General features: G+C 40.6%; 1 long non-coding RNA gene across 1 annotated transcript in view; it reads left to right on the forward strand.

Moving 5' to 3' along the window:
* LOC107544303 (uncharacterized) overlaps positions 1 to 25621 on the forward strand; it is a 170492-nt gene that overhangs the window by 112890 nt on the left and 31981 nt on the right. Inside the window, exon 2 of the long non-coding RNA XR_015715521.1 lies at positions 5489 to 5754. This is a non-coding gene — a long non-coding RNA (uncharacterized LOC107544303). The remainder of the gene's footprint in view (positions 1 to 5488; positions 5755 to 25621) is intronic.

Consider the following 25621-nt stretch of genomic DNA (forward strand, 5'->3'; position numbering starts at 1 on the left):
TCCCAATGATTTCAGTGAACTTTTTAAGGTGAAAAATGTGGAACTGATTGTCCTCAGCCTGCCCAGCAGCTTTAATTAGAGGGACTGTGTAGTGTTCTGTTAATTAAACGAGGAGTTATTTTTAGACGTGTGTGTTCATTAGTCCTTCTGAGCACCTCTCTTTCTTCAGATTTGTAAAAAATCAGGTTAATTTATGGCCTGGTTAGAAGTCATTAACTCTTTATCTTCACCTTCTTCAGCAAAATCACTCATGGGGCTTCTCTGTTGCTAGAAAATTCGAGTGAAGGTGGGCGGACACTGCGCTTGGGAAGCAAGGCTGCCCTTCTTCCTGCAGCGCATGGTCTCCAGCGGTGCCTCCGAAAGACAGCGCTCTGGGCTGTGGGGGTTTGCTCCAGGTACTCTCAGAGAAGGTGCCTTTGAGCTTCGTCATAGAATTCAGTTCTCAGAGCTACTGCACCACTTTTATTTCTATTTTTTATTTAAATATATATATATATTTTTTTAGAGGGAGAGGGAGAGAGAAACATAGATTTGTTGTTCCACTTATTTATGCACTCATTGGTTGTTTCTCATATTTTCCCTGACTGGAATCAAACCCCCTAACCTTGGCATATAGGGGTAATTCTCTAACCAGCGGAGCTACCCGGCCAGCACATGAGCCATACTTAAAGCACAGAGCTCTGCTGTCTGTCGGGGGAATGCTTCACCCTTCAGTCCACACTGGCAATTTTATTCCAGAGCCGTCTCCAATGTCTTGTTGTACATTGACTCAATTAAACTTAAAAACGCTTTTATAAATCCTGAAGCAACATTACATTATACCAAGTAAATATATGTATGTGACTATATATATGCCATCTACGTACTTTAAAAAAATAGTTGAATCTTCAAAAAAAGGTATTCTTCTGTCTGATTCCATTTATATAACTCTCTCAAAATGACAACAGTGCAAAGACGGAGACAAGATCAGTGGTTGTCAGGCGTTAGGGACAGGTTATGAAGGGCAGACAGGGAACAGTTGGGGGTTCTGTATCTCGATTGTGGTGGTAGCTATGTAAATCTTTACATGTGGCAAATTTCATGGAACTAAGCACATGGACACAAAGTAAAAAAGAAAAACAATCCCAGCAAAATAATTGTATATTACAACATATATTAAGTCAAATATGCGTAAGTACAACAAATAAAGTAGAAAGCAAAAAAAACCAAACAGAAAAACACATCACATATTGCTAAGATTTGGAGTATACTTATTAGCTATAGCTGGACAGGCAAGTAACACAGTCATTTAATTGAGTCATATTTACACTCAGTGTCAGTTGAAATAGGTTCACTGAAGTCTTCTACCTTATTATAGTTTTTAATACCTATTAATGAATAATAAGGCATTTGAATTCCCTACAGCTCTGTTTTGATTTCAGTACCTTGCATTCTGCTTTGGGCTTAGTCAATAAATTCGTGTAACTCTTCCTATAATCAAAGCATAAAACTCTTAAGTTCACAAAGGGTTATTTTCGCATTAGAGCAGAACAGAGCTTTAATGCATGAATTTATAAATGCTTATTCCTGTTGTGGGCATTAGCCTCTGTGTGGTCAGTCATCAATAACGTACAATTTATGGGAAATATCTCTTTTTTCTCTATCCCTTTATCACCATCATTCCACTTCGATATGACTATTGATTCTGATTGATTTTTAGGAGTGTGGGGGTAACTGAGAAGCTCACCTTTCTCTCTGCTTCTGACTCTTGATTTTCTTGGAAACATTAACTCCTTACACACACCCAGTCTTGATAAATTGTGAGGAGTTTAAGCTTATTTTGTGGGACCCCCCTATTTTGTATATATTGTCTCCCTTTTATGATCCTTCACATGCAGTTCCCAGTGCCTTCATGGAGCTGGGGTCCTGTTTATTATAGTGGAAAGTGATCTGGTAAATAACATGACAACATGTTAAATCATCTATAGGCAATTCCATTTTAGGTGAGATTACCAGAAAAAATAAAAGCAATCTATTGCAGTAATTATTTAAGTGATGTTTATATTTAAAATGCCAGCACTTAAATATGCTTAGGAAACTCTACATAAATAACCCATTGGGATTGGGAGGTAATTGGGGCAAAGCTTAACCTAAAGAAATGAATTTTTAAAATATAGTAGAATTTTAGTCACTACGGTACCTGGGGAGGACAGATACATTTTTTTAGGGTTGTGATGCAATTAGCTTTTTTCATACTGTTAAAGTTACGGTAATCAAGTAATTGCTTAACTCAAGCATAAAGCTTTTCTTAGCTCTGGTTAATATGCTAAAATTTTAAAAAATATGTAAAATAGAGTTTAGGGAATATGTTTGCAAATCTTAGCATCTCTACTATATTTTAAGTTCTCTGAGAGTGTTACAGCTTTGTGTCTTAGTACTATTTAGTAGATATTTAATATACTTAATATATTTAATAGTAGGTATTTAATAAAGATTAGCAGGTTAAATGTATATTTGATTTCATAAAAAAATTTAGATGCAAACATACTCTTGTACAGGTGAGCTCAATCGCTGATTGCTATATTCACGTTTTCAGATCTCTGATTCTCAACTAATGTCACATTCAGCAACAATATAACATTAATTGCACTATATTTTTGCCTTGATATGCTTTAGGAGATCATTTTGGATATTACTGTTAAATTTATATACAGGTATAAAAACATTCTACTTTATGTCCATTTCTCAAACATGCTTCCTTGCTTTGGGAAAATGCCAGTCTGTTCTATAATGGGCTTATATGGTTATTGTTCAAAGAGAAAACTTAATATTGCTTTTCAATAAAAATGACAGATGGCTGATATACAATCCATATCATTATCAATAATGTTTTTACTACACTTCTGGGTTTATATTTCCAAATTTCTTTCCCAGGACTAGAAAAACAATCATATATTATTCTGCTGTAAAAGTAATACTAAAATCTGAATTCTAACACTATAAAAGGAAGAGTTTTAATTTTCCCCCCTTTTTATTTTAGAAAAATCCATGTCACAAAATGGAGTTCAACAAACTTTTTCTGTTAAGGGCCAGACTGTAATTATTTTTGGTTTTGCAAGTCAAACAGTTTCTGTTTTAACTACTCGGCACTGCTCTTATAGGGAAAACTGCCCTAGGCAGTAGGGAAGCAGATGCAGGTAAGTGGATTTAGCCCACAGCCTTAGTTTGCTTCCCCTGTTATACACACTATTAAGGGAATGTCAACCGAAAAAGCAACAAAAAATGTTTTTGTTCTGTTTTGTGGAGAAAGCTAGTGTCATGGAGGAGATTCCCCTGCAAGCGCTACTGAGATTGCTAAATGTTGGCAGGAAGCAATGCGTAGGAGGAGATTAATAATAAACCTGAGGAGTCTGCAGTGACTGGGACGCAGAGATGGCACGAGCTTGAACAGGAAAATCGGGGCCTCAGTTGCACAGGTGAAAGGCGAATAACCCCGTTTTAGTGACACCCGTTGGTAGATGTCCGCTGGCTCTCTCCCGAGGTGCTGTGTGTGGAACAGGTGGCTGACCGCGAGCACAACGCCCAAGGCTGAGAAGCTTTCGATTGGCTGCTCATTGCTACGTCTTTAACCCCAAACGGGCATCAAATGAGCGTCAGAATGGGTACCACAGGCACTCAGCTACTATATTAGACAAAGGAAAAAGAGCAACCCGTTGTTCTTCCATTTAGACCGATCTAAACTGATTACACTCATCTCCCATTTACCTTGCGTGTGTCTCTCTGAAGCCATACTTTCAGGAGGAAAAGTATTTATACATTTTTGCTGAGTTGAAGGATTTAATGTGCTGAACAATATATCATTCAAGGAGCTGACCAGCAATTTTCTGATTGATAATGGAAATGTTAATGTGTTGTTAGCCTTCTTATTTTTGGCCTAAAGTGAGCTAATAACTGGAATCATTTTGTTGTGATTATAAAGTGTTCAGGCAAAAGGGAAAGTGCAGAAGTTGAGGTCTATTTTTCAAGTTAATTATAATATTGGAAAAGTGAATTAGATGGAAGGAAAAACCCAATTTTATAACCTTTTGCTGATAAAAGGGGCAATGAATAACCAGTTTTTGAAATCTGTAATGCTATTCTTTTTTAAAAAAAATTTTATCTTTATTTGTGAAAATATTACAGATGTCCCTGTAATGCTATTCTTTGGATACATTTATTGCGGAAAGTTTTACCCATTAGTCCATGTCTTGTGTTTATTAGCTCAGCACTACTGTGGAACCTAAGATTTTACAGAAACACACCATTTCTCTGAACTTGCTGTCAATCTCCCTGCCCTGATGCCCTCACATTGCTATGGCATTCCACAGAGCAGTCGCCCAGGCCCTTTGGGCCTTCTAGCTCTGTGCCTGCAAGGCTCATGCTGAGTCTGAGGGAGAGGGAGAGAAAAAGGAAGCCCAGGGTGGTGCCCAGGAAGTGTCCTGCTGCTTCTCAACCCACAGGGCAGGCCTGTGACACACATTCTTAAGAGAAGGGTATCAAACCCCACCCCCGGGGCTATGAGGATGGGATCAGTGTTTGAGGGACACAAAATTCTGAGGCATTACAATGACTTGTGGCATCCAAAGAGTCACAGTTCACACGTATGCAGTGTATCTGTGGCATTAAATTGACACTGGAAGGAGCCCTTCCCTCCGAGGCTCTGCTCTGCTCCCCTCCAGTGCTGGGACTCTCTCGGGAACACCAAGGGATCTGGCCCTGCGATCAAGGGGGTCAGCTCGCACAACCCAGAATTCTGTGTGGTTCACATACGGTGCCTGGTCCCAGCTCTCCAGATCCACGTGCTGATGAGCTGAAAAACCAAATACTGGTCGTGGTGTTTTGAGCTACCATGTAGAACAGCATTTTACAAATTACAGAGAGTAATTTGTAAAAGGAGACTCTTCAAAATCTCGGGAGCATTCTTATGCTGGCCAATTTTACTGTCTTTAGGAGAAAAGATTAGGTTTTTCTTTTCCACCAGAATAGTTTAAACTTAAACTTTTGGCAAATGTCAAAATTCCAAGTAACAGTCCCCCCTCTCCAATACATTAGGACTATAAAGCATGGGAGGGGAAAAGAAGGATGGAGCACGTCGCTTTCCTCGGCCCCCCTCTCCCTCCGTAAAGACCAGGAGTTCGAGTGAAAACAGCGCCCTGAACCAGCAAGGACGTTTTCCTGATCCTGTCTCCTGCGCCACATCACCCCCAGCTCTCCGTTTCTGGGCTAAAACAGCAGCTGTGCTGTGTGGACCTTGAGCAGCTGCAGGTCCAGTGAACAGAGTCTCAGACCAACATGTTCACACTCAGAAACCTCTTTGGAGACAGGCTACATGGCAGTTACTGAAAGGATGTTCTCGCCTCTGGGGCTGAGCTCCGTCAGTCAGGAATTGATAAAAAAAAAATCAATTGGTGAAATTTGGGAAAGACATTAGGGTCTAATGATCCCTTTTCTTTGCCATATATTTTTGCAGAGCAAATCCTTCTGTGGAATGAAGGAAGATTAATTTAAGGTCAAGCAGACATTTATCAGTGCAAGGCACTGCTCCTGGCATTCCCAAGAAGTAAAAAGCTGCCTGAACATGAAGGAGATAAGAAAGCATAAGCCCAACGCATTAGAAAAAGCAGAAGTTGAGTGTGTGATAAGAAAGGCACAAGAAGTACTGTGGGTGGTCAAAGGAAAATAGATCACGTCTGACTAAGGACCAAGAGAGGCTTCCTGGAAGAGGTGACATGTGAGGTAAGTCTGCAAATATGGGTAGGATCTGAAAGCAGGATGGTGGGATACATATTCCAGGGGAAGGGGAAGATGTGATCAGAAACTCAATGCTGGGAAAGCACCAGGTGTGTTAAGGGAACAAGCAGCCAGTAAGTTCCAGGTGATGTCTAAGAGCACAGTTTCCTCTAGGTGGGGGCAGAAGCTGCCTTGTAAACATGGAGGAAAGAGGAGCAGCGCTAGGAGAGGCTGTGAGGTTAGATGGCTCTTTAAAAGGCCTGGAATGGAGTTCAAGGCCAGAGCAGCTCATTCTGCAGTGACCCCCATATGCATTTGAAATTTGATGGCTTGTGTGAGCTGACCCCCTTGATTGCAGGGCCAGATACCTTGGTGTTCCTGTGAGAGTCCCAGAACTGGAGGGGCACAGAGTAGAGCCTCAGAGGGAAGGGCTCCTTTCTGTGTCATTACTCAGAATTCAGTGGGGCTCTCTGAATCCAAGCAGAAATGTGTGACTCAGGTTGAATGGGCCCTAGGACACCAGCCTGGAGGCTTCCAGTCTTGCTTGAGAAGACTCATCCCCTGGTTTTACTGAGTGCCATAATCAAGTCCTGACCTCTCCGGGCTTCCTTTTCCTGGTCTGGTAAATGGTGCTTTTTACCTTCCTTAGATATGCAAGATCCATTTAAGACCTAAAGTGATCATATCTGTGAAAGCACTTTATTCCTAACGTCGTATGAGCTGGTAGTTTTGATTCATAGATTATAAATTGTTTTTTTCATAAGCTCTTTGTTTCACTGGCCTAAAATATGGAATCTGAACCTTTGGGGGCCATCTTAAACTCATAGATCAACAGAATGGAAACATTAAAAGGAGTTTTAGTACCATCTAGTTGTCCTCACTTGCTGAAAGGCAGGTCATCATAGTGACCAAGAGTGCAGATGCTAGAAATAGATTGTGTCTAAATCCCATCTCTGCTACTTACTCATTACATGACCTAGAGCAAGACTATTGTAAATCTCTCTGTGCCCCAGTTTCCTCATCTGTAAAGTAGTAACTAAAAATGCTCTATCTGCTCTTATCTCCTCTCTCATAGAGTTGTGAGGATTAAGTGAAGTAATATGTGCAGAGCCCCGAGAATGTGCACATAGTAAGTGCTATATGCACTGTTATGGCTTGTTTAACTGACTCATTTTTCAGATGAGGAAACAGGTCTAGAGAGGTCCTGTGACTTCCACGAGGCATTAATTTGCTTGGTTGCAGGGCTGGGACTAGAGCCTGTTTATACGACCCCAGGTCAGTGTCTTTCTACTTCTTCCCACTATCCTCTGTTTATTCAGTCAGCAGAATTAGCTTTTGACAAAAACATTAAAGTGAAGAAAAATCTGTGAAAATCTTTCAGATATCTTTAAGGGGGGAAAGATCACATACCTTTAGGGAGAAGGCAGAACCCTTCAGAAAGAACTGTGTAAAATCTGTCTTTACATATAGATTAACACCACATAAACTTCCTGAGAGCCCTTCACACTGAATCTATGCCCTGTGGCTGCCTTTTCTGGTCCACCTGAGGCACTTACATCAGACCTGCTGGTCTGGATCTTTGGTATAGTGAATGAAAATTACACAAGGTTCTTCCTGGGCTATTGGAAGAAATAAATTGTAGACTGTTGCCTTGAGAGTAGAGTCTATATTTCTTCATACTTGTATTCTAGGCGCCTAGCATACCATCTAATAGGGATTCAGTAAATGTCCACAGAATTGACACGGAACAAAACAGTGTTCAGCTGGTGACACTGGACAAAAGTTCTGCTCATGCAGCCTCATTGTTGCCCACTAGAGACATCCATTTCTTATTGTTTTTATCCTGTCCTGGGACTCAAATAGGGTATAGACAGGGACTCATTTCTGGGTTCCTGGGGAGAGCCCCTTGGGACCTCAATTTATATATCATGAAAGGGGAATAATAATATGCACAACATCCTGCAGATAAATGAGCATCTCTCTGCAAAATGCTTAAGCAGCAGAAGTGAGACATGGGGGATGTTTGGAAACAATAAAAGAGCAGGAAAGTACCGCCTAGCAGCATGCACCTGGTTGGACAAGAAGTCAACCTCAGAGAGGCTGTGAGAACACCACACAACTTCGGAGAAGACGGTCTTCAACCTTTCCACTCCTTAGAGGCTCAGAAAGGGCAGGTGGTCAAGGGGTCTAGGACCCAGAAGAAGCATGTCCCTGTGCTGCTTACCTATGCCAAGGAACAGTAAGAAAAAATTCTAGAGTGCAGGTGAGGCCAGCTCCAAGCTAATGTAAGTCAGGGGACCCCACTCATATTTGTGGACTGCTTGGCATTCCATAGTAACCTATTCCATATTAATGGTAAAATAAGAAGACAACACTGTGTGTGTGTGTGTATGAGGTGGACTTTTTTCTCTTGACTTGTGTTTCTACTTCTTAATGACAAAGTATCTTTTCTTTCATGAGATGACAGTGCTCATAAATGGTAGTTAAAACTAAAATCAAAATCTCTTCCCTGGGAAGAATCTTGGTGCTCCGTTTTAAGCCCCATGATAAAAAAAAAAAAAAAAAAAAAAAAAAAAAAGCATATATAAATTTATTGGCCTATGAAATCCTAAAATCTGGAACCACCTGTGGAAATGACTTGGCTGGGTTTCCGTGAACACAGAAGTTAACTAGTGGTGTTACTTTAATTGGAGGCTGAAAGCTGTAGGAAGCTCTTCAAGGCCTGTTCAGAGCCTGGAGTTCAAAGTCAAAGGCAGGACTTATGTTCTCACCCTAACTGGATACAGGAAAATACATTAACTAATACTATGATTTGTAGTAGTCATTGGTTATCTTCTGGAACAGTGCTAGGAAGTTTAAATATCTTTTTTTAAGCCTCATAAGCAATTCTGGAGGGTGGATGAATTATCCCCATTTAAAAATGAAGAGGCTGAGGCTCAAAGATATATTAGTTTGCCTAAAATGACCTAACAAGAAAGCTGCTGAGCTGGACTGTTAAAGCTGGTGCCATCTGTTCATAATGTGGCCTTTATACAAATAATAGCTACCATTTATTCAGGTCCTCCTTTATTCCAGGTACTGTGACAAAACTCTCCGTATACATTATATTATTCAAATATTGTTGTAACCCCATGAGGTTTATATTATCATCATTCCCACTTTGTAGAAAAGTAAATAAAGGCTAAGAAAGGCTAAATTATTTTTCTGGGGTCAGAGCTAATAAAAGGCATAGTCGAGATCTGAACTGAACCTGTCTGTCTGGCGCGGGAGCCCATGCACTCACTTCACCGTTGCACTAAGTTGCCACCCAACAGTTCAAGCTTCGTGGGAAAGGGATGATGTCTTTTGGCGTCTCTTGGCAATCTCTTAGCTCATCTGTGATTAAGAAGAAAAGGGATCACGTAATGGTTGATAGGGAGGTGAGGATTTGGAATTGGTGGAAAAGGGTTCTCTAGATACAGAGGATTGGTGAAGAGCAAGAATATTTTCCTGCCTAAGCAGGAAACTGGAGTTGCCTTGTAGTTGAATAAAAATTGGAAAAGTGCTGTACTTAAGGGCCCATATAATCTATTCAAACTAAAGGACTATGTCAAATGAAATGAAAACCAGAGCAGAGAGGCAGGAAAGTGAAAGAGTGGTATCTAGAAATCACAAGCATTTCTGAGTAGGTGAGAAATCCTTTGACCAATGTAAAGATGGTGGTCCATTTTAGAGGTGTGATGAGTGAAATCCAGAGAAAAGAAATCTACCACAATGCATACTATTCCATGTGGGAAGCGGCATCATCAGCTGATGCAGATGTGAGAGCCTGCAGAATCAGCTTCTCAGGAAGTGAGATCTGGAGATGTGCTTTTTATGCATGCTAAAACTCGAGCAGCACTGTGCCAGTCTTCTTCCCAGGTCCCAGTCCATGTCAGCCCTGGGAGTGCTTCAAGCTTTGGAATACCATGTCACCCTAAGATGCTAGGTAGTCAGTGTTGGAACCCTGAGCACTCATCACTCTTTTGGCACCAAGGCCTGATGCTCTGGACCATGGCACTTCTCCATCACTCTGTATCTACTCCACAACTATTAGAGAAGTTTCTACTGCAGGTTCCGTAGGGGACAGCCCTATACCACACATATGAAGACACCAATTAGAAGAGATGACAAGTCACATCTATTTCTGGCACATGAGGAAGACTCTATTGTGAAAATTCCTCTATGGTGAACCTTTTAGTAACACTTTCTCTACAAAATGGGAAAGACAGAAGCCTTCTCTAGGACAGAGAACCCAATGGTTCTGTATTTCAAGGGAAAAGAAAGAGTTTTAAGAAATAGTAAGAAGCTAAGGGCAAATGCTTGAGTTTCTTTCCTAAAGAGGAAGAATATTCATGTCCATTTTGGAATGACTGAATGTGTGATCTATTGTGTTGCCTGAAGCTTCTACCTAAATGCATCTCAGGTACTTTGCTTTGAATTTGTCCTGGGTGCAGAGAGCTCTCAACGGGTGATCTGACAGGATCTGAGAAGGTGATACTTCTAAACATCTCCCTCGCCCAAATCCAAAATGCCTGAATGCCACTATTAAAGAGGCATTGTTTATGGCTGTTTTATCCACGTACCTTCCTTACCAAATCTAAGGAAAATATGGTCTATTGACATTAAAACCCCCATGTGAGATAGGAGTCTGGGGAGCTGTGGCATCTGGGGATGATGAGGGAGGGGGGGATCGGAAAGGGGAGAAATTATGCAGAAAGGAAAAGAATAACTTTCCTAAAGTTTACCCTGCATGAACCCATTCCTCTTCCTAACAATCCTTTAAGCCCCAGCTAACCAGCTAGAGCCAGCTTTAGGAGTTGACAGCTTTGCCTTCATTTAATTTCTCTGGTCTGAGAGCCCTGATCAGAGAATGCAATTGGTCCCTTTGGCTATATATAGTCTGTGATTGAGAAAACAGCAGTTTCTTTTTTTATGAGTGAGGGCCTGCTGTCAACCAGCTGTGGGCAGTGCTAGATCTCTCCTTCCTTTCCCTCATCTGGTTGTATGCAGCCAGGTCACATGCCAGACCCTGACACATGCCTCCTTAGGTTTCTTATCTCCTTTTCCAAATATTGTCTCTACTGCTGATCATTCTACATCCAGAAAAGTGCTATTGAAGACTTGAAGACTTCAGGAATTCCTTCTAAAATAAAATATCCCTGGGTGTGGTTATATTTTGTTTTACTTTCTGTTATTCCCTTAATTATCAATTAGCATATTTTAGTTCATGGTCATTGAAAACAGAAAGGAGATTATTTTGGGAGATTGGGATATGATACCATGAATTCTCTCTTTTTTTTCTTTTTTGCTCAACTCCCCCCCCCCCACACACCACCTCTCCCCACCACCACTACCACCACCAGAGCTATCTGCCTGCTCTCTATGAGTCTGTCTCTATTTTGCTTGGTAGTTCATTTTGAAGAACTAAATTTTAAACCAACCTTTCAAAGAAGGAGAAATTGGAAGAGAGGATTGGCATTTAGAGAGGATGGCATAAGCCCAGGGAGGGTGAAGTCACACACACATGAGGCTGGCTATAGACTGCTTGACTAAGTCTCAGTAGCCTATCAGGAAAGGCTGAGACAGTAAGTTCAAGCCAAATGGAGAGACCAGATGATAAAGTGGTGGCCTTGGAAGGTGGATCTGGAGAGTTCCCTGTGAGCTCAGGAGCAGGATGACTCAAAATGAGGACAATGAGGGAGGGGCTGGAGAGACAGTGAGGTCAGTGCAATCTAGGGAGACAGAGGACTGAAGGAAAAGAAAGAGCTTGGTTGCTCTCAGATTGCACATGGGTGAATCTGAGAAATGGGCAGAAACAATGTCTTCACCTCTTTCCCTTATGCTCTTCTCATCAAGGCTACCTCTTGGACAAAGATGATGAGACTTAGGGGGATGTTTCCCTCTGGATAAGGCTGCAGAATGGTCATGTGTCTCTTTCAAATCATCTTGGTCCCTCCCTCAAGAAGGGGCTTGTCCTCCCCTCAAAGCATCTGTTGAGATGGACCATCAGCAAAGCCATCATGTCCAGGGAGCTGAAAGTCTCTTTGCCCGTGGTAGAACAATAGCAAATGCCTCTGTCAGGCTGGGGGCTGGCTTTGTTTTTGGAGCCTATAATCCTTTAAAAACATTCCAGAGTGAAATAAAGAACTGAAATCTCAAAATGGCTCTCCAAATTGAATGGGCAACATGTTTTACGTATTCATTTTCAAAAGATCCCCACTCCCCTAAACTATTGTCTTTGAGAACAGAGAAGCAGAGAAAACTAATTTTAATCTGACAACTCTTTATCGGTTCAGAGGGACAAGGCTGCAATTAGTGTTTGAAGGGGGGGAAAAATAGAGCCCCAGATGCTTCATGAAGCCAGTCTTTTTATCAATGTTAAAGAACACACTCTCAGGAAAATGACCGAACCCTGGGAAATTATGAATATCAGATTAACCAAATAAGAAAACCACTGAACGGCTGTAATTTTCTGCCATGTTTGTTTGGTTGTTTTTTCCCCCTATTTAAAGGATAGGAAGCCTTTTATACACTGGGTTTTCTGATGGATTCCAAGAGTATATTATACTAATATATAGTAGCTTTACAAAATAAAAAGACATTTGGCTTGCTATTCTGAATTACAGAATAGAAATTACAGTGGGGTACCTCGGTGCATCGCCACTGTTATACCCGACTTATTCACTCTGATGAAAGAAAAGAAGATTGAACATTAAAAGCTGAAGGTCATCCATACAGTTGTCCCAATAGCAATCTGTGTACCTTTAACCCTGTGGAGAAAAAGTAATTACCCTTTGGCTTCTGGTGACCTCAACTAACCTTTGTTGAAGGGCCAGAGAAAATAAAGGCTGACCATCAGCCTGCCCTGGCTGCCCTGGGCTTAACCTGCTGTGTGAATGAAGAGCAACCCAACAATAGGAGGAGAGGGTGTTGCCATGGAAATAGCCCTGGACGCAGGAGCAAAAATCAGAAATTTATCACAATTAATTGTTTTATTAAGAACCTCCTATCTCTTGGATTATTCCCCGAGGAGGAGGGAAGACGTGCTCTCATTTAGATCTTAGAGAGAAAAATTCTGCTTGAATAAATGAGGCAGCCCATGTGGTAAAACCATGGAAGTGGTGGCTAGAACTAGACAGCTTTTTGAGAGACGGAAGGATCTGTATCTCCATGGAATCTATAAAGATGCAAATGCAACCAGCCAGGATGGGGGCCTAGAAACCTCAGGCTACCCGGCCAGTCGGTTGAGGTGCAGGTTTGGGCCTCCATCTGTTAATATTTTCAGTAGACTTGCCTGTGCTTCTATGCCTTGGTGAGGTCTAGAAAGTACAGGGAACCATATTAAACAGTGTATCAGTGAACAGAAATGCAATGTCACATTTTGTTTAAATGGAATTATTTAACTTATTTAACTTTTCTGTTAAGTGGAATCCAAATTCTATACATTTTTAAGGTGAGTTTGTTTAGATTAGAAAATAGAAACCTGCTTTCCAATTATGTTCAGATTAAACTACACTCCCCCAAGATTCTCTGGCTGTTATAAACTAAGAAAGAGAAAAAAGTGAGTGGGAAACAGTTTTTTTATGGAGGTCCTACAAGTTATCTCTTAGGTATAAGCATATTTAGAAGTAAAAATATTTATTTTTGACAATAGAATGTTTTCGTTTATATTCATTTTATTTTTCGTTTTTATTTTATATTAACGCAAGTATGAAATTAGACTTTGGGAAGTGAAAATGTGGATGTTTTTATTAGTTCTTTCATTTATTTTTATTAAGTGGATGAGTGAATCGTTAAGTAAATGGTAACTTTTATTTTATTTTATTTTTTTTGAGGATGATAACAATGTGAAACATTCACTTGTTGTATTTCCTAAATAGTGAGTTATTTATGTTAATCAGTTTTTAAAATAATTTGAGGCACTAAAACAAAGCAGGCGGTTAAGCTCAGATATTGATTTTCTCTTTAATGGGTATTTCATCAGTGAAATTGTAACCACCGATGAAAAAGAATAAACCCTAGCAGGTGTTCACTGGAGACCCTGTTCACAATGCAAAGATCTGCTTTATTGTCACAGCATAAGATGCCAACCTGAATTTCAACTGCATTTTAACTCCAGACATTTATAGGAAATTTATCTCACATTGGGGAAAGGATTAGTTGGCTTTCATTAGAACTTGGAAAGTTATGTTTCATAGATGTAAACTTTTTAAACAAAGGGATGCTGTTGGCACTCTGTTAACCAACAACGAAATCCAGTTCTTAGGCTTCTTGTTTCCCCATCTCCTGCCCCATCTCCTGTTTCTCCATCTCACTTTGCGTGTTCCTCCTATTGTTAGGGCCGGGATCCTCTGTTTGCTAACGCAGGTCCTCACTATATTCAGACTATCTCCAGGTACCTGTAGTCACAAAACCTACCTCAAATAATGTAACAGAGGCAGCTAGATTCATTAAACACTATCTGTGGCCTTTGTCAGGCTTTTAATCTTTTTCTCTGCTACAGGTAACAGTTTTTCATAAGTGGCAGCAACCCATCTCTAAAAATAAACCTGCAGAAAGGTCCTGGTCGTGCTTACCTTAGAGTTCAGGAGCACCTTGCCTGTGATCATACGTCTTCATTTCCATGGGTAAGCCTGTACTCCTTGCAGGGTGCCAAGAATGTTCCTTCTGGCTGAGGGGCCTGCAGGGTTGAGCTTGGTCTTCATGGTCCTCACTATATTTGGACCACCTCCAGGTTTTCTGTGTTTATTAACCCTCAGCTTGACAGCTTGTCTGAGGCAGCAGAACCCAAAGTGAAGATGGTGAGGGGGTTCCTGTTGTTTTACCTGTTTGGACCAATAGAGCGAGACGGAGACCGGTATCAAGATCAAAATGTAAAAAACAAGGCTCATCTGTCTGTACTTGGAGGCAGCAGATATCTACTCTATCTCCCCTATTCAAAATGATTGTGCATAGTTTCTGCTGGTTTGGGTAATCAGCTCTGTGTTACAATTACTGGAGGATATTTTGCTACATATAGTTTACTTGTGGAGTGCATTTTTATTACTCTAATTTTGTTTAGAGGAAAGATATCGTATGTATTTATTTACTTTCCCAAAATAATTGTGTGAGGAACAGGGGTAGTTCAAATCTCTCAGTGACTAGACATTTAAATGAAGACATGAGAATATTTACTCATTTCTAACTAATAGTGCTTCAACTTAACTGCTTTTCAATAACACTGATAAAAATGGATTAAAGTATGAAGAATCATTTTAAAAATGAGGACTGCTGAGAATAGCACTTTATATTTTTTTCATTATCTACTCTACTTCTAACCCTTAATCCTATGTATGGACACTTAACTACTCAATAAACTTACAAACTATACAATGTAACTAAGGAGCTAAACACAATATGCCAGGAACAACAACAACAAAAAGATAATTATCTACTAAATGGAAGAAAAAATTAAAAAATAAATACATATATGGAAAAGTGCTAAAAATTGCCATCCAGTACACTTTAAATATATGTATTTAAAAACCAACATGGAATTTCATTGAGAAAGTTTAAGATAATTTTTATAGGGTTGACATACATATTTAAAAACAATATGGCATTTTGTCAGGAGAATTTAACACACTTTGTATAAGGTTAACATACATATTTTTAAAATAGCATGGCATTTTATAGGGCAAGTTTACAATAATGTTGAATTATTGAATAGGTACTTTCAACTGAAGGGGGGGGAAGCTATTTTAATAGCTTATGAGTTTTAACACTACCAGTTCCCAATTAAGCATTCATTAATGGCATGGCATTATTTTTGCCACACTCTGTTTTTACAATATCTTTCTATTTTTCATGTGCAGTGTAATGAATCACATATAGAATACAGGATATTTTGGGGGAATACCTAACTGTGACACTAATACTGTATAGCTGGCTTAAAGGATGCAAAAACCTTCTGAAAAATTACATGGTATCAGCATTCCTCATAAAAGGACATAATTCAATCTTCTTCAACAGACTGATGGAAATATAAAGCTGTCGAGCTTCCTGTGGTTTTAGGCACAATGTAGAAAGAAGGTAACTTACAAAAATAAATTTAGATCTATTTAAGCACATCTCAAAAAGCAAAGATATTCAAAAGAAATAGTCAAATTTGCCTTTCGCAAAGTCTTACATGGTTCACCTGAGTTTGAAGCAGGGAGTGGGGATTTTTGTCATGTAAAAATATATATCATGTCACTCTAAAGCAAACGATTAGCCTAGTTTAAAGTCACAACCGCCAGAATTCAATATACAACAGTCCCACATATCCAGCTGAGAGGTAGCAGGGCTTGGTGCTAGTTGCACCTTCAGAACACGAGCCCGTAACTACAGTTAATACCTAAGCTTCGAGCAAGAGTCTCAGCTCCCCTGAAAGTTACCTTCAGGATGAAATACCTTCCAACGCCGCGGCGCCCTGGGTGTCCAGTTAGCCAAACTATTTCCCGCAGAAACTCCTGAGGTGCAGAGTAATTCTCGTCTGCGAGCCCTTCCCGTGGGTCTTCTTAGGAAGCGGCGCTGGCACATTTTTTAATCCTGTTGATAATCTGACTCTGTCAACTAGTGCCTGTCGACCCATCACTGGCTTTCCTCGGTGGGGATGACTGGAGGGTTGGGGGAGCGCAGGCCATACGTCACTCTCCCGAGTGTGCCTGAGTGTGAGCATGGCATCGTGACTGAGGAAAGGAGGGAGAGCCGGGCCCGCATATTCCACAAATCGCAGGCTGTCCCTGGGTCCTGCAGGCTGGAGAAGGGGATTATGACTGCAGGGAAAAAAATCTGGCCACACTGTAGAAATAATCTCCGCAGTTGAGCTTGCCCCCACCTCCCCCTGCCCTCTCCCTGTGTCTCCCTCTCTCTCTGGCTCTCTGCGAGGCCCCAGCTGATTCAGGCTGCATCCATCCATACATAAATCATTCCCCTTATTCTATTGGTTACATGGTACATGGCAAGTATTGATTTTTTCCGTTGCCTCATTGCTGGAGAACACTTGGTTTTTGTGAGACAGAAAAAGAAAAAAGAAAAAAACAACAACACCCTAAAACACACAAAAATATCCTTACCAGAGTTTTCGTCTAGATAAAAAATCATTAAGCAGATTTGGAACATGCTAAGGATAAGCGTGTTTGAAACAGAGCCCACTTTCGGGAGACCCTTTCCTGTCTCTTCGTATACCCTGTCTCAGAATAAGAAAGAATTGTCCCCAGACCTGAAGAGCTGCAGGTTCAGGAAGCAGAAATGATGCAGAGAGAGGGCGGTGTTCTCTGGTTGTGCCCGGCAAGGAGACACTGCTAACTCCAGAAGGAAAAAAGAGAAAGTTTAGTGAAAACACAACTTGCTCAAAAAACTAGAGTACGGAGGCAAAGATAATGCCTCGTGGCCGAATGACACGTACAGGACAGGAAGACAGATGCGTATCTGGGTTTATTTTGTGTGGTGACAAAATGTGCTCCTGAGCCTTGTTTGTGTGAAGTAGAAATACAGAATGTGCCTCCACTGGCACGATACTGTGGCTCTTAATGCTCGGAGACAGCAAGAGTGAGCATGTCTCATTTTGGGATTCTGGCATTTGGGTACCAGAGATAGAGTGCTCTTCAGGACCTACGTTAAAACACACAGGAGCCTTAATATATGGCTTGTCACAAAGACCAATTTGTTGTAAAGTGGCAGCGGCTCTTGGACTCTATCCAAAGGAGTTTTATTCCTGAAATAGCGAAATGACTTCTTTATGAGGTAATGCTATTCAAAGGACCATCCCAATATACAAGGGGATTGTTACAATGAGTAAATGGTTATAAGAAGGCTGTGGTGCAAATATAAGGCATGAAAAGGCTGTAAAAAAAGCCCTTTTAAAAAATTCTGTAACCCTATGTGACAATTGATTATCAGTCTAACAAAGGGTGAAGTTTAGGAATAAAAACAATTCAGCCTGTTCTATAGGTGACAGGATATTTTCATTTGGGTTCCACACAGAGCCATCAACCAACAAATTTATCATGCACCAATTGTGGGTGAGAAATGTGATGGCTTCTTTAATCTACTTTGTAGCTAAAACAATTCCTTTGAACCCAAAACATTTACTCTGCACATTATAAGAGCCTATTGAGTTAAATCGGCACCAGCCTCCAAAGTCAGACTGGGATCTTCATCTTTTGCCTCGAGAAAGCAGTGCTGGGGAATCCTTTTTGTACTTTCCCTCTGTCGCTCTATGTTGTGGCCCTCAGCCCTTGGTCCAGTTTTGTAATAGGGTCTGTCCAGAGCAGGTTCTGGGCCTGGAGCTGCAAGGGGCATGTCCACGTGGAGCTGGGCCAGCCGTCTGGGTGTCTGGCCCTTCTGTGCACAGAGAAACACTTGTCTCTCTTCTTGTGGTTAAGATCCTTTTATTGAAAGACTCCGAGTACCTCTTTTTGCACAAAGTACTGGTTTATCTAAATTGTCATTTCAGGACAAACTTTGTGAAGATATGAGAGGAAGGCTGCATTGAATTTTATCCAAATTAATGTTTTGTTGTTTAGTTTTATGTATGTGGTTGTTACAGTTTTGGGCTCCAGTCCAGTTGCACGCTGTCTCAATAATCTACATCCATGTACTGGGGACAGCAATATGCCTCTCTACCTACTCATATTGTGAAGGAAGCCATAAAGGGCTCTGAGCAGTTTATATTTAAGAGGGAAATAGGCAAGAAAAGAACAGCAAAGCTATAGGAAGCCCTTTGAACTCAACCTCTCCCTGTCCTCTGCCTCATCCTTTCCTGACTCAACATCTTGAGCAAATGTTTATTGACCACTTACTCTGGGCGGGTGATTTCCTGGGGCGAGGGGAAGTGGCCGAGCTGAGCGCCGGGGCCTCTCCCAGCTCAGGGGATTGCTGAGCCAGCGGAGGGCTGTCACGGCGTGAGGCTTGGGCCGTGTTGCTCCTTTGTGCTCTCTAGGGTCCTGTTCTCTCTGAAAAATCATGTAATTTCATTAAGTAATGAATGTCCAAGGAAACCTTTGTTTTAATATTTTATCTTCATTAACTCTAGCAAGATTTTAAGAGCCTTGCCCACAGTGCACACTCAACAGGCATTTGTTAGTGTTAGTGTGAGACAATATGGGTACCAATGGAGAGGTAATTATCATCAAAGCTGACAATTATTATGTGGTGAGGGGGTTACATGCATTATTTCATGTAATTCTCACAACAAACCTGTTTTTAAATAAAAAATATTTTTATGCCCATTTTAGAGATAAAGACACTGAGGTGGGGAGAGGTCAAGTAACTTGCCCAAGGCTGTCCAGCTGATAAATGGGGAATTGGGTTTCACGCTTCTGTGCTCTTACCCAGCCCCCAGTGTGGAGCAGCAGCAGCAGCTGGCAGAGGCCTTTATTTCCAGCTGGGAGTCTCGAGAGACAGCAGCACCGTGGAAATGGCTTCTGCATTGGCCCTGAACTGTGTTGCAACCCATAATTTTTGTATCCTCTGGGTAGACTTTGGTTCACTATGAAAAAAAAGGAAACACATTTCCAACCTATTAATGGAAATTACTATTGGAAGGAATTTTTGTGAACCCTTTTGAATATGAATATGACTTTTGGGAAAGAAAATGTTTACCTATGAAATTGCGTTAGGACAGGTCTGGATGTTCATGGATGGGCTGTACCTCAGGTGAGGCCCCAGCAAATGAGAACTCCAGGCAGCATCCAACACTGCCTTTGAGGACAGTGACTTCCCAGGCAAGTGGCTAGTACGCTCCAGTTGAATTCATAGGTTTTGTTTTAATTAAATTTATTGAGGTAACACTGATTAATAATATTATGTAAATTTCAGGTGTATAGCATTATAATTTGATATCTATATGCTCTATTGTGTGCTTACCATCAAAAGTCGAGTTTCCATCCGTTACCATATATTTGACCCCCATTATCCAGTTCACCCTCCCCCAAGCCCCTTCCCCTCTGGTAACCACCATTCTGTTGGTCTGTTTCTGTGAGTTTGATTTTGTTTTGCTTTATTAGCTTGTTTGTTACTTTGTTGTTTTATATTCCACATATAAGTGAAATCATATTTATTGTCCTTTTCCATCTAATTTATTTCAATTAACACCATACCACCAAATTCATAGGTGTTTAAGGAAACTAAACACCACTCTCTTATTTCTCTTCTACTCAAACACTGCCAAGCGAAACAGTAAAAATACTGAGTGGAATTTACCTGAGACGTGCACCTGTAATATTACTTCCCGACCTCCTGAAAAATGTTGAGGTAGGAAGAGGTATAGCTGTGGAGGGGCTTGATTAGCTCTCATTTGTAATCAACCCCTTAGAGACGGAGCGGGCTCAGACCTATGCTGGAGAGACTGAAGTGAGATTTCCTGCCTGAGTCCCCTTCTCAGTGCTCTTGCTCATAATAAAAAAAAAAGCATTTGTGCAAGTATTGAGGGCAAGAGGTATTTTTAAATGTAACAAATAATAACAGTAGCAACAGAGTTGACATATCAGGCACACATTTTCCTTCCTTTCCATTAAATCTGTTATTGTTTTGATCTTCTCTGTGCCCATCTGACTGACATACTGGCCAGTCACAAACCCAGATCAGGGAGGTACACTGTGCCAGTGGCAACCTGTGAGCGCACCCGAGTAAAACCCGCCCCCTGCCATTTGCCTGCTCCCCAGCCTGCATCAGCAGCAGACTGGTCCCAGGGAACGAGGGCTGCCTTAAGTTATCAGCACTCATTTCATGGCCTGGGCAGAAAAACAAAAGAGGTGTGGGCAGCCTGTCAGGGAGACAGCCCAACCTATACCCTGTGTTTTAAAACTGGACCAATAAGAACTAGGGAAAGGTTATTTTACCTGAATTTACTGCTTAGCAACAAAGACTCTACCTCCAGAGAATGGTATTCTATGGGTTACCAAGTAACCGGCTGTGACAATACCAAACAGCTGGCCAACTAATCTACATACCCTTTAACCCCAGCCAGCTGAACAAGGGACCGTGGACAGCTCACAAACAATAGGCGCACATCTAATATTTTATTTAAGGGCTGACAGAAGCCACAGCTGTATGGGTCCTGCAGCCACGTGGATTTAACTAGTATAATTTGGACATCCGGCTCTCCGGGGTCAGCTGTGCTCGAAGGGTTGTTGACGCAGGGGAGCCACCAAAAATAATTTCCACCAGAAGGCTGCCCTGTGGAGTTTCTGGGGAAATACTCCTTGTAACTAAACACAAAGTGCAAGGTTTTGTTGGAAATGAAGAACCTGCAAAGACAGTCGCTTAGAGAAAGGCAAAGCAAAATCTGGGGCTTCAGAATTTTGTGTTGACAAATGCTGAGTTGGCCTGGCTGAAGAATTTATCACGTATGCAATAGATTAGAACTCTGCAGCACTGTTAGAGGTAGACAGGTATTTAGCACCATTAGGGATTAGATTTAGATAATCTTGTTCTAGGGACTGTGTTATAAGTCAGGATTACTTACCAAGTAATTTCTGTTCTGGATCCTGAGTAGGAAATAAACAAAGCAAATAAGAGCTATTTGTTTGCATATATTATTCACATGCATGTCTTTAGGATTTTTACTTCCATCTGAAAATACCTCCCCCTGTCTGTGAACCCCCAAACTGTCTGAGCGTCAACTTGCAGGCTTGCTCACTTTCCGTACCCAAACAGCTGTGGAAGATGAGTCTGCTGCATGATGCGATGTCCGGAATAATTTAGAGGAGACCCCACTACAGCCCTCCCCCTCCTGCCTCCACAAGACCCCTGTGGGCACCCGAGAGAACCTGTTTATAGAAAATGGAATCACAAAAGGCTGAAACCTGTCTTGTACAAACAAACGCCAGAATCTCCACATCTATGCCATGAGCAGTGGTTTTCTAAAGCTTTGCTTCTGTTTTGGTTGTGCTGCTATCTCTGGAGCTCTTCAAAATCAGTTCACCACCACATACGAAAGCCCATCATCTTGCTTCATAGTCACGTTTTATTTTGGACCAACCAAATAATCTAGCCCCTAGAATGGTGTCTGGCACACAGTCACTGTCAATGTAATTCAAGTTGTTGAATGAATGAGTGAATGAATTCAGTCTCATCCACCCGTCTTATTCACCAGAAAGCTCTAAGGGAACTTGATTGATTAAAAAATTCAAACTCACATCCACTAGACGAAGCTTTGCCATTCTTGAGATTATTCAAAGGAATATAATGTTCCTTAATATATAAGGAATATAAGGAGGCACTTCATTCTTTTGTTCATTGAATAAATGTTTATAAGGTGTCTCCTGTGAGCAGGTAATTACTATTCTAGCCCTTTGGTTATATGGTGGACTAGAAGTGCTCGTGACTTTCAGTAGGGAGAGACAGAAAATAAACAAATATAATAATAAAGTTTCAAGTAATAATATATACCATGGGATGAATAAATAAAGGAGAGAGGAGAGAGAGAGGAGAGCAATGGAAGGACAAGGAGGTGGCATTTGAGCAGAGACCTGGATGGATGAGGGATCAGGACATATGAAATCTGTGGGGAGATGTTTACGGGGAAGGAATGGCAGGTGCAAAGACCTCAAGGAGAGGAATTATGTAACTTTTATAATAAAAAAATCATTAATGTAGGCAAATCAAAATATAGCAATTTTTGAGTAATTGCAGAGCTCCTAAATGCATTTACTTTGTAGAAGAAAAATATTTACGGCATGCATATGTTTCACGGAAACATTTCTTGTAAAATCTTATTAATCCAATTCTGGGACTGCTGTGTGTTACTGAATAACTTTTCAGTAAGTATTCTGAACCTTTCCTTACAAGATAGTCTTTGAGATGCCCAGAGTCCTTTGAAACCATGTAATGCTTAAAGGGTGCTTAAGATGTATCCTGCATGACCCGATGCTGCGTTGTTTGTGGGTTTGTCACAGTTCCCTAGTGGAGTAGAAACTCCTTAGGGCCATGGACCTTTCTATACTGCCCACTCCCCAGTGTGGGTCTTCTATACAATAGTTACTCAATAAAGATGTATTTTAAAAGTGCATAAATATAATAAAACACAAAGTATTTAGCACATACCCAAGCCGATTCCCTGCCCCACTCACAGATTCCCACCAGGTGCACCCACAGCAAGTGGGTGCTGTCTCCTCAGAACCACACTTTTGGGGAGATTCCATTTGCTCCAGAGCCAGAGTTTTTTATTGTGTGTTTCTCTTTTCAGTACATCATACTCCAGGTGGAGATGAATTTCTCTGAGTTCTGTGGCCTGGCCTATTCCTTTCTCTTAGAATATTCTTACTGATAAGCAGCCTATTGTGTTTTATATTGGTCACAGCTAACAAAAGAGGGAAAATCTGACCCCACTTACCAGAGCAGTGCAATAGCAGATTTTGACAACCTGAGGTTTATTTAAAATAATGTGCTTTAATGGATTAATGGCCTCTCAGCTGAAAAAGATGTTCTGAAATGGTGTGTTAAGTGCTAAAATTTGATCAGACAGCCCCTGTAAATCCTAATGTCTCTAGGATTTCACATAACTTTTCCAACTGTGTACACATTCTAGAGGTACTGGCATTTCTCTATATTTATTAACGTACTGGTGATTTTTGGTGATAAAATCCCTTTTAATTAGTCTTGAAAAATAATTCGAGTATCATGTATTTTCCATCAGTACACAAATCTCTGGGTATTACCTACCTATTTCATCATTAAGTTAATAATCCTAATATGAATAATAGCTGCCATTTATTAAACTCCTACTATGTGCCAACCCTTTATATATTTCACCTTTAATCCTTAAGTAAACTCTTTGTGAAAGATGTTTTTGCCCTCATTTTAAAGATGTGGAAATTGAGGCTCAGAATAACTTAATAATTTGCGTAAGTAGTGAGTAATAGAGCTTAGGATTCAAAACCTGTCTGCTGGGCTCTGAGGTCCATGGTGTTTTGTTTTTTTCTAGTTTGTCACAAACATATCATTTCTTTTCTTTGTAAAAATCTTTTTGGTATGAGAACAATGAAAATCTCTGAGCCTAATAGAGAAAGAATTCTTTGACTTTTCAACATTTATTCAGCAAAACATTTAGTGAGAACCTACTCTTCCTCACATCCTGTGCCAGCTGCTGATGAAACAGCAGTAATAACAGAATATCTCCCTAAAAGAAGTTGCAAGTGTAGCTGGGAGGACAGAGGCAGAGACAGCCAATGAAAACACAGTTGGGAGGAGGATTATAGTAGAGCTACAAAGTCAGGGCTAGCAGACACAGAGGACGAGTCTTGTTGGGACAATGGCAGTTGAGGAAAGCTGACTACTTCATCCATGCCTTGAGGGATGAGGCGCATCCACTGGGCAGGGAAAGCCCTGAAGAATATTCCAGTCAACATGACCATGAGAAGGCAGAATGGATGAGTGTGGTGGGATGGAAAGTTGGGGCATGTCACAAAAAGTGACCTGAGACCTCAACCTAAATTGAATACTTAGTGGTTCCAACACTTTATGGCTTTTCTTTGGTCTTTTACTTTATTGCTCTCCTGATTATTAGAATTATGCATGTTTGTGGTGGAAACTTTGGAAAGTAAAATCTAGTACTATAATAAATCACAAAAACAAAATGTTACGCTTGTCTAGTGCCGCTAACATAGCCATGCTCCTTTTTCTTCACATATTGGAGATAATTTTGACCATAAAACTTTGCAGTAGGCTTTCTTGCTTAACTTCTCATTACGAAGCTTTATGTTAACATCACAATACCATCAAATGTGTTGTAGATGCGTCTTTGGTGCTTGCCCATCCCATGTCCCTATCTTTGGAGTTGCCTTGTACCCAGACCTACTGAGTAATAGGTAGGCCTCCCCAGTTCTCTGTCCATGAGACACCCTTTTGCCCAGTGGGCATATATGGTTGAACCATACGTAGATACCTGACCCAAGTTGGGGCTATTATATCTTCTTCCGACAAGTTTGGAACTAAGGCACTGAAAGACTGTCAGTGTGATGGTGATGGGTTCTGGAGCCAGAATTGTCACCAAGGCCAGTTAAAGCCACATATAAACTAAAGTTATAGAGGAGGAGTGGGCATGATTTCCTTTAGAAGAAAGAGCACAGGAGGTGTGCAGAGGATCAGAGAAAAGCAACCATGTGGAGCAGAGGGAGATGGAGATGGAGATGATGGAGATGGAGACGGAGACGGAGACGGAGATGGAGATGGGGAAGGAGAGAAGAGCTACCTAGTCATTTTCCTTTTTCCATGAGATCTAGCTATAGCTCTTGTACTTCATTTCAGTAAGATTTACCACAAGTTTTCCTTGGGAAATCATTTGAATAAATAACTATTTCTTTAAACTAAAACATTCTTAATTAGAGCAATTTATTTAACCTTTTTCTTTTTTTTTAAACTTTAGGGTTTTTTTCTCAGTTTTTGCTTTTGGTATTTTGAAAAAATGTATGTGCTTTAACATTTTTAATAATTTGAGGTGTCTATTTATAAAATGTTCTATAAAGAAAAACCATTTGACAATTTTATTTTTGATCTTTTCCCTTGTCATTACTGCCATTGAATTTCAACTTAAATATTCTTTCCCTATTCAGAGATCAGGTAAAAAATTCACCCATTTTTTTGTAGATATGAAGCAAATGATATAACCTTTCACATAAATCAAATCCATATGGAATTAATTTTAGTATGTTTGTGAAATGAGGATATAACTGAAACATTTTAAAAACTAATAGTAGCTAATTAGTTGTCCCAGAATCATGCTTCCCTTTCTCATTGATTTGTGATGTCTCCTTGATCATATGTAAAGTGTATGTATGTATGTGTGTGTGTATAGTAACACACATGTGTGTGTTACTAGGCTATCCTA

The sequence above is a fragment of the Miniopterus natalensis genome, chromosome 13 (assembly GCF_054644295.1).
Source record: "Miniopterus natalensis isolate mMinNat1 chromosome 13, mMinNat1.hap1, whole genome shotgun sequence".
NCBI classification, from domain to species: Eukaryota; Metazoa; Chordata; class Mammalia; order Chiroptera; family Miniopteridae; genus Miniopterus; species Miniopterus natalensis.